This window comes from Solanum lycopersicum, chromosome 11, assembly GCF_036512215.1.
Source record: "Solanum lycopersicum chromosome 11, SLM_r2.1".
Lineage (NCBI taxonomy): Eukaryota > Viridiplantae > Streptophyta > Magnoliopsida > Solanales > Solanaceae > Solanum > Solanum lycopersicum.
The window spans coordinates 46,218,845-46,227,600 of record NC_090810.1 but is presented as its reverse complement, the minus strand read 5'-3'; positions in this window follow the sequence as shown (position 1 = coordinate 46,227,600).

The following is an 8,756-nucleotide window of genomic DNA, read 5'->3' as shown; positions in this document are numbered from 1 at the left end:
CTTCAATCTTTCCCTATATTTCCTTTTTTTTCTTTTATTTTTCTTTAGTTTCTTATTCAATTAAGATTTGTGTTAAAAATAAAATATTATATTTTAAAATAAATAACGAATACATTTAATTTCATTCGACACAAAATTTATTTAAGAAAATTAACATTTAAGATTTAAGTTTTGTTCGTTTGTTTGTGTCGGTAGTTATTTTATTAGAGTACCACATGATAATTAATTGTCAACGTCAAAAATGCTACATCTAGATGCATCTCCCTTGTCATGGAAAAAATGTTATTTATTCCTTTTGTTACAGAATAACTCAAAGTAAGTTTGGGTTAGCCATTCAAAAATAATTTAATTATGTTTTATAGCTATAATTTGTTGATTACTATTTGTTATTATATATTTTAGGGAGAAAAGTAACGATCGAGAATGGAAGAGGGAGGAGAGAGACGAGCGAGAGAGTTAGATAATGGGAGAGACGTGAATTTTATATGTATATCAGTTAGATAATTGTTATATGTAACTTGTATACATATGTATTTGTATGTCTGGCGAGCGAGATTGGGAGAGAGAGGGGAGAGGTGAGCGAGAGAGGGTAATAATTTGTATAATTCGCATCTCGTTTGTATAATTCGTGTGTTTTGTATAATTGAGTAATACAAAGTTTAAAATTATACAAATATAATAAAAATTGAAATAACTAATTGATACTAACTTAAATATATGAACTTTATACAAATTATATTATACAAATTACATCATATAAATTATATTATACAAAATTTGAAAACTATACATTTATACAATCTTTAAAAAGTTATACAATACAAATACAAATCAAACCAAGAATTGTTAGTTGCGAAATATACAAATGTGGTGAAATATACAAAGTGATTAATTATACAAATTCGAAGTCAACCATATAATTAATGGTTAATGTTAGATGCGATTGATAATTATAGCAGACTATAGCTATCATAAATAATTAAGTAGCATAATATAAGTTTGCTTAATCGCGTGTTTGTTTTCAAAAAATAATTGATATTTGATGATAAATAAATAGTTATGTATTTAAATATAAATATTGATTATGATAAAATATGGGATAATGCACAAGTACCTCCTCAACATATGTCTGAAATTTCAGAGACACACTTATACTATACTAAGACCCTATTATCCTCTAAACTTATTTTATTAATAATTTTCCACTCCTTTTTTACCTATGTGACACTTTTGTGTGGGTCCAATGCTAATTAACTTTTTTTAAGCTAGTGCCACACAGATCGAAAATGGGTAGAAAATTACTTATAAAATAAGTTCAGGGGTAATAGGACCTTAATATAGTACAAGTGTGTCTCTAAGATTTCGGACATAGATTAAAGGGTACTTATACATTTCTCCGATAAAATAATATGTTATAAAAATATATTACTAAGTATTCTATTTGTTAAAATCATTGAAATATTTTAAAAATATTTTACAAAACATATAAATTGGAAGCATTTCGACATAGAACGGATACGTGAATAATAATAATTACAACAAAAAGATAAATAGAAGTATTTTTGACGGAGAATATTTTAGAGACAACAAACGATATCAGGGACTACACTTTGTCAAATTAAAGTGCTTATTAGCCATAAAATCATATGGTGGATGATTAATTTGTGACTTTTGATTATTCTAGATTAATATTACTTATTTTTAAGTATTTTTGTGCTAGCCATAAAATCATATGGTGGATGATCAATTTGTGACTTTTGATCCTTTTTATCCTTTTTATCTTAATATCACGTACTTCATTAGATTGTTAATATTGCGGGTCAAAATGAGTTGAGTTAATAAATGATCCATTAGTGATGCTTCTGAAAGTTATTTTAGTAGAAATGAACTAAACACATGTCGTAATCTAATATGTCAAATTTTTACTAAGTTTTAATTTATTCATTTTTTCTTTTTTCGCTTTTTAGTACCTAATAAAATTATATTTTTTTTCTTTATTACACATATCAAATAATTTTTTTAATAGAAAATTGATAAGATTCCTTATGAGTCAATTTGACATGTATATCAACTTAATTTTTTATGAGTTGAGCTAATAAATAAGCAAATCAATAATCAATCAAAACTTGAGCAAATTGAATAAGTCATATTTTCATGAGTTAATTTTATTATCTCCGAATAGATAAATAAACTAATAATAAATATTTAAAAATATTAATTTGACCAATTTATAAGCTTAATCAAATATCCTTTTGTTTTAAAAAAGTCCAAAAAAAATATTCAAATTTACATTAAGCAAAAAATGATACTCCCAGTAATTATTCTAATTTGTGATTTTTCTTTTTTGTTCATACCAACTTTTATGATTTCCAATGGGAGCAATGCCAAAATAAAATCTATAAAATTCATAAATTTGTGAACTCTATCTAGGTTTGTTAGCTCAGGGTTATCCTAATATTGTACTTTAGAAAATGAAATACATAAACTTGAGTAGGGGTGGACGTTATTTGAATTAAATATGAATATTTTGATTTGAATTTTCAATTTTTGAATTGGAGAAAGTACAATATAAATTTATTCTAAATAAGGTTGAATAAAATTTTAGAGTTTGATTTTAAATTAGTCAATTTAAATATTATTTGATTTTGACTTTTAAGCATTTAAAACAAGTCATAATTCACAATCTTTGATTCATATAGTTTGCTTCTTCGAGACCACCCTATCACCTATTTCGTGTAGATATTGAATTTATTATATTATAATGGACAGAGTCGCATCACATTACTTTATAAAGTCATTAAAAGGTGAACTTATTAATATTAAATACATATGATATGAATAGAGCTGAATATTAGACATTAAAATTTAAAAAAGAAATCGCCATTAAATATCGATGTAATCATTTAAAATTTATTAAATATAAAATTAAAAAAATAAGTCGGATTGTATTGAATTTGATAAATATATTAATTCAAATAAATATTGTGGATTGATGTAATTGACTTAAATATTTAAGTCCAATAAATACGGATTTAATTAAAGTCTAAATTAATTGATTTGGGCTACATTGGATGAATCCAATTTGTTAAACCCAATCCCATCTCATTCTAGAGCCCATCTTGGCGCCACGTGTGCAGATGATGTGGCATGCCAAGTCAAATAAGAAAACCAATAGAATCATGACATGTGTCAAAGATGACAAGCCCGCTCCATAAAGCCCATATGTCATGTCACTTAAATCTTATTAGCTGAACGGAATCCTATTCCAATCGCAACTCCTCTATTCTAAAACTATAAATAGGGGTCCTCATAATTCAGAAAAGAGACAGAAAATTCTAAACAAGAAGCTAGAGAAACTCTGTGGTACAAACGCTATTTAATTCTCTAAAAAGCTACAAGTTTAAGAATTCAAGTATTCAAGTTCAAGAACGATCAAGATCAAGACCACCGAATTCAAGAACAAGCTCGAAGCCCTTGAATTCAAATAAAAGTCAAGATCAAGATAAAGTTCAAGTTTAAGTTCATCATAGATTCAAGAACAAGCTTTAAAGCCCTTGAAATTATATTTGAAACGGCGAATTCAGAGAAATTATAGAGATTGCAACACTCGCAAGGAAAAAAGTATCCCTTCTTGGATTCTGACATTTTTGAAAATTTTGATGAATTGCTTGAGTTAAAGCCCATTGACTTGCGACCCGATGAAGCTGGAAAAACTGATAACCCAAATTATTACAAGTATCACAGACTTGTGAGTCATCCTCTTGAAAAATGTTTTATCTTTAAGGATAAAAAGATGCGATTGGCTAACGAAAATAAAATTATCCTTGATGATGAGAAGCTAGTTCTAACCAGATCTCTATCACGTTTGGGTCACTGGATCTGGTCCAAATATATATCTCTGAAAATCATGAAGAAGAGCCACTAGACTAGGACGTTGACATAGATGGTGATTGGATTCTTGTAACTAGGAAAAGACGCAACAAGTAAAGCTTACGAAAAGAATTATTCAAGCAACCGGTTCGAGGAAAAATGGTAAAGAAATCAAAGAAGCAAAAATCAATCAAGCGCCCCAAAAGGGCAAAGGTTGAAGTGCATCACTACCAAAAACCTCGACGTCTTGTGACTCTAGAGGAATTCTTGCCAAGCTTGTTCAACACAAAGTCTACTCAAGGCAATGTTGAGGCATCATGTTTCATTGCGGATAAAGAACAAACAATGAAGGTGCCCCCTGCTGTAACAGAAAGAACAACGAGCGAATCCTCACCAAAAGTGTCTCCTAGGGAAGAAGAAAAAGAAACAAGGGAAATCTCAGAAATGATGTCTCTTTCATCTTTTGAAAAATCTCTTGAACTTTATTCCCAAGAAGCACATGTCTGTGATACTAAAATCACATTTACAGATAACGATCTTCTATTTGGTGAAACACTACACAATCATCCTTTGTATATGGTGGGTCATGTGCTTGAAAAGAAGATAAATAGAATCTTAATAGATGAAGGATCTGGAGTCAACATTTTGCCTATCCACACATTGAAGGAACTTGGCATCACGACTGGGGAACTTAGTGAAAGTCGTCTATTGATACAAAGATTTAATCAAGGCGGGCAGAGGTCCATAGGCTCTATTAAATTAGAGATCCACATTGGATATTTGCGATCAAGCGCATGGATGCATGTGATTGACGCAAAGACATCATACAATATATTACTTGGCGCGCCTTGGGTACATGAGAATAGAATTGTCTCATCTTCTTACTGTCAGTGTTTGAAATATCTTGAAGGTGGAATTGAAAGAAAGATAGTTGCAGATATAATCCTTTCACCGAAGTGGAGACACACTTTGTGGATGCGAAATTCTATTTGAGAAGTTGTATTGTTAAAGGGATCAAATCCAATGACATCAAATCAATCAAGATTGATAAGATCATAAGCAAAAGAATTGATGCTGCTATCGAAAAGGTGAAAATTGACACTAAAGACTCTTCTCCCATTCTTAATGAAGGGAAAATCCTGTCTTCAAAGAAGAAGCTGACTTCTAGGCTTTGCTATGTTTCAAAAGCAAAGAAAGAACAAGATAAACCATCTAACCTTGAATAAAATGCATTAAGAGGGTTAACTCTTCCTATCATACAGATTGATGCAATAAACTTGTCTTCAAAGTTGCCAGAAAAGTCAGTCGCTCAAGATCAAGTGCTAGATATGGCTCTCCTTACAAGACGCACAAGAGAAGATTTTGATCCCAATGCCTACATATTATTGGTGAAGGTAAGATACAACCCTAGTGAGCCATCAACGCTAGGGAAACTCCCATCAGAAGATACAACTAGGAAAGCACGTGAAGGCCTAGGTTATAGCCAATCGGCGCCAATTCGCATTTCCATAAGAATGGCCAATAATAATCATATAACTTTTGAAGTTGACGTCACTGCTCCCAATAAAAGGCCTTCCGTATTTGATCGACTTGGTGAAGGGACAACAAGAATTTATGTGTTTGAGAGGTTAGGTCCTCTGAAGAAGAATAACAAAAACCTGAGAATTTATTTAAAAGTTACAACGCCTACTTCACATTTGATTCGAAAGGATTTTAGAAGTTTGATTCCTTCTCAGATGAGGCGAAGAGTGGAACTTATGGTTTCTTGTAAAGAGGAACTCAAGGCAAAGGTTCATATTGTGGTTTACACCAAAGAGCGCGAGGAAGATGAAGAAATTGTAGGTTCCTAAATCAAGTTACAATACAAAATGAGTACGATTCTTTGCCTCAAAAGAAGATTGAGGAAAAGGTAGAAGATATTGTCTCGTGTTGTCATATATCGGTCAATGACAATGATCCTGTGGAAGAGGAAGATGCTAAAGATGCTCCACCAGAACTTGAAGAAGGAGTAAAGATCACAATAGATCCTTTGAAGGAAGTTAACCTGGCACTGATGAAGACCCGAAGCCAACTTACTTGAGTGCGTTTCTAGAAATTGATGAAGAAGTCGCTTACATGAATATACTCAAAGAATATAAAGATGTCTTCGCTTGGAGTTATAAAAAAATGCCTAGATTGAATCCTAGAGTAGCGGTCCATCAATTGGCAGTCAAAAATGGTTCTCGTCCTGTTAAAGAAGCTCAAAGACATTTTAGATCAGACTTGGTTCCGTTGATAGAAAATGAAGTTAACAAACTCATTGAGGCAGGCATTATTCGTGAGGTCAAATATCCTACATGGATTCAAGTATTGTTCATGTGAGGAAGAAGAATGGTCAAATTTGATTTTGCGTTGACTTTAGAGATCTCAATAATGCATGCCCTAAAAATGAGTTTCCTTTTCCAATTCCAGAGTTGATGATTGATGCCACCACTAGTTATGAGGCAATGTCGTTCATGGATGGTTCTTATGGATATAATCAAATCCGCATGTCACCAAAAGATGAAGAACTCACTGCATTTCACACGCCAAAAGGTACTTATTGTTACAATGTGATACCATTTGATTTAAAGAATGCTAGCGCCACATATCAAAGGGCTATGCAAAATATCTTTGACGACTTGCTTAATAAAAATGTTAAATGTTATGTTGATGATTTGGTAGTGAAGTCGAGGAAGAGGGGTGATCATTTGAATGACTTAAGGATGGTGTTTGAGTTACTCCGAAGATATCCACTAAGGATGAATCCTTTGAAATGTGCCTTTGGAGTTACTTCCGGCAAGTTCCTTGTCTTTATTGTGAGACATTGAGGAATTGAAATTGATCAAGCCAAAGTCAATGCAATATCAAAGATGCCTAAACCTCGAGATATTCATGAGTTAAAAAGTCTCCAAGGAAAGTTATCCTATTTGAGAAGGTTCATCTCAAATCTAGCAGGGAGATGTCAACCATTCAGACATCTCATGAAGAAAGGTGCTCCTTTTAATTTGGACCAAACATATAGCGAAGCTTTTAAAAGTATCAAATCGTATCTAGCAAAACCTCCGGTTTTGGCAGCCCCTATACCTAGAAAATCATTGATACTCTACATTGCAGAACAACAAAGGTTTGTAGGAGCCCTATTAGCTCAAGAGAATAGTAAAGGAAAAGAAAATGCTCTTTATTACTTAAGTAGAACGATGACGCCAGATGAGCTAAATTATTCGCCAATTGAAAAGTTATGCTCGGCACTAGTCTTCTCAATTCAAAAGATGAAGCATTATTTTCAAGATCATGTTGTCCTCCTTATTTCTAGAGTAAATCCCATCAAGTTTGTTATGTCAAAACCTGCCCTTACTGACCGACTAGCAAGATGGTACCTCCAATTCCAACAATTTGAGATTGTGTACAACCCTTAAAAATCCATGAAGGAACAAGCACTAGCGAATTTCTTAGCAGACCATCCTATACCAAATGATTAGGAGTTAACTGATGAGTTTCCTGATGAAGATGCGATGTTAATTGAAGTTCAACCTCTTTGGAAAATGTACTTTGATGGGGTTGCACATCGCGGCGGAGCTGGTGCTGGCGTGGTGTTCATCACTTCACAAGAAGAGATTCTACCATTCTTTTTTACTCTAAAACAATGTTGCTCCAATAGTGTCGTTGAATATCAAGCATTAATACTTGGACTTGAAATGGCCTTTGACATGAAACAATTACATTTACAGGTCTTTGGTGACTCTCAATTGGTGATTAATCAACTCTTGGGAAGTTATGAGGTAAAAAAGCCAGAATGACGCCCTTATCATGATTATGCTCAAAAGTTGATAAGATGTCTTCGAGATGTAACCCTTAAACATATGAGTAGAATAGAGAATAAGAAAGCTGTTGCGTTGTCTACTCTAAGTTTCAACGCTAACCCTTCTTGATCAAACGCAAGTAACTGTCTGTCAAAAATGGATAGTACCACCGTCAAATGAGAAAGAATATATTGAAAATGAGCTTGATCATATTGTCTCCATTGTTGAAGCCGCGAAGGAAGATTGGAGACAACCCATCATTGACTACCTATGTTATGAGATACTTCCAGAAAATCCAAGAAGAAGAACTGACATACGTCGTCGTGCACCTTGTTTCCTTTAGTACAAGGACACATTATATAGGATATCATTTGAGGGTATGTTATTACGATGTTTGGGAGAGGAAGAAGCGATTCAAGCTCTGCAAGAAGCACACTCATGAGTATGTGGATCACATCAATCTGGACCAAAACTTCACTTTCACATAAAGAGGATGGGGTATTACTGGCCAACCATGGTGAAAGATTGCTTAATTATGCCAGGAGGTGCGATGCTTGTTAATTTCATGCGAATTTCATTCATCAGCCACCCGAAGTATTGCACCTAACCATCGTATGTTATTCATTTGACGCTTGGGGACAGGATATTGTAGGACCATTGCCAAAGTCTTTTGGTGGACACTTGTACATCTTGGATGCAACTGATTACTTTTCAAATTGGGCTGAAGCTGTCGCTCTTAAAGACGTGAAGAAAGAGAATAATGCAAAATTTATCCGAGTAAATATTATCTATCGCTTTGGCATCCCTCGCTATATAATAACAGACAATGGCAAACCATTTGATAACAAATTAATGAACAAGATTTGTGATATTTTTGAATTTAAGCAGCGTAAATCTTCTATGTACCATGCTGTCGCTAATGGTTTTGCTGAAGCATTAAATAAGACTCTATGCAACTTGCTCAAGAAAGTTGTCTCCAAATCCAAACGGGATTGGCATGAAAGAACGGAAGAAGCTTTGTGGGCTATAGGACAACATATTGACCACTTATTTAACGGTTTCAAA